This window comes from Rhinolophus sinicus, linkage group LG06 (assembly GCF_036562045.2).
Source record: "Rhinolophus sinicus isolate RSC01 linkage group LG06, ASM3656204v1, whole genome shotgun sequence".
Lineage (NCBI taxonomy): Eukaryota > Metazoa > Chordata > Mammalia > Chiroptera > Rhinolophidae > Rhinolophus > Rhinolophus sinicus.
In genome coordinates, this window is record NC_133756.1 from 94,578,110 (window position 1) to 94,579,505 (window position 1,396).

At 39.9% G+C, this 1,396-nt stretch overlaps 1 non-coding gene across 1 annotated transcript; it reads right to left on the reverse strand.

Moving 5' to 3' along the window:
* Positions 1 to 218: 218 nt before the first annotated feature.
* On the reverse strand, positions 219 to 325 carry LOC141572632 (U6 spliceosomal RNA). The gene has a single exon (XR_012497940.1). It is a non-coding gene; the product is annotated as a U6 spliceosomal RNA (small nuclear RNA).
* Positions 326 to 1,396: the final 1,071 nt, after the last annotated feature.

The window sequence follows — 1,396 nt, forward strand, 5'->3', positions numbered from 1 at the left end:
TCTCTGAGTTTAGAATGTGGAGTATTTAGGGATTTCTGTTCTTAACTTTGGGCCTTAACACCGATTTTAAGGCAATAGGAAAATTCCATTCATTATTCCTTTTTTTTTTTTATTAAGAAAAGTCACAATTTTGCTATTGAGTGCCTTACGTTGTGCTTTGACTCATTGTTTCTTGGGAGCTAGTTAGCAAAGGGTGTGAAGGAGGCTGGGGCACTGCACAAAATATGGAACGCTCCACGAATTTGTGGGTCATCCTTGTGCAGGGGCCATGCTAATCTTCTCTGTATCGTTCCAATTTTAGTATATATGCTGCTGAAGCGAGCACTATTCCTTTAATATACATAAGGATGAATAAAGATATAGGTTTTGAGAGGAAAAGAAGAAATCAATAGAACTGGTATGCATCAAATTTTGTTTCTGTGAGAAATAAAAGTCAAGGTTATACTGGGGGTGGAGATACCAGCTCAAGCTAAGAAATAAAAATGTATAACTATTAGGGAATGGAGAGTGACACATAAAATAATACTGTGCACTTTAAAGATCCATCTACATTGAGCAGTTTTACTCTTCAATGAATATAATCATCATATTTATATAATTTTCTTAAACAAGGTAGGTTTAGTATCCAGGATAGATTCCGAGTTGAAGATCCTAAGAATAGATGTGGCTAAGGCTGTTGGGATCAAGGGAATTGAAGAAACTTAGAGAGTGTGTTTCAGAACATTCTTCTCTTAATTAATCTTTGAAAAGGGACATTCATAAAACAAATCTTGGGAGCCAGTTGTCTTGAAAAAAACTGAACAGATTTTAGAGTCAAGAAAAGAGTTAATCCATAGGTATTCAAATTGAAACGAAGAGTGATGGGTGGGAGATAAGCATATTCAGATTTATTAAAAGGGAGTCAAATCAAGATAAATGGCCTAGGGCCGGCCCAGTGGCTGAGGTGGTTGGAGCACCGTGCTCCTAACCCCGAGGTCGCCAGTTTGATTCCCACATGAGCCAGTGAGCTGCACCCTCCGCAACTAGAATGAAGTCCATGAATGGCTGCTCAGCTCCCGGATGGCTCAATTGGTTGGAGTCCGGGCTTTCAACCACAGGTTGCTGGTTCTACTCCTAGATTTCCGCAAGGGATGGTGGGCTGTGCCCCCTACAACCAACAATGGCAACTGGACCTGGAGCTGAGCTGCGCCCTCCACAACTAAGATTGAAAGGACAACAACTTGACTTGGAAAAGTCGCAGAAGAACACACTGTTCCCTGATAAAGTCCTGTTCCCCTCCCCCAATAAAAATCTAAAAAAAAAAAAAAAAAGATAAATGGGTTTGGCTGGCAATTAGTAGGGATTAAATTTAGAATTTCAGAAGCTAAATATGGTTCCATGAACTAGGAAGTAGGGA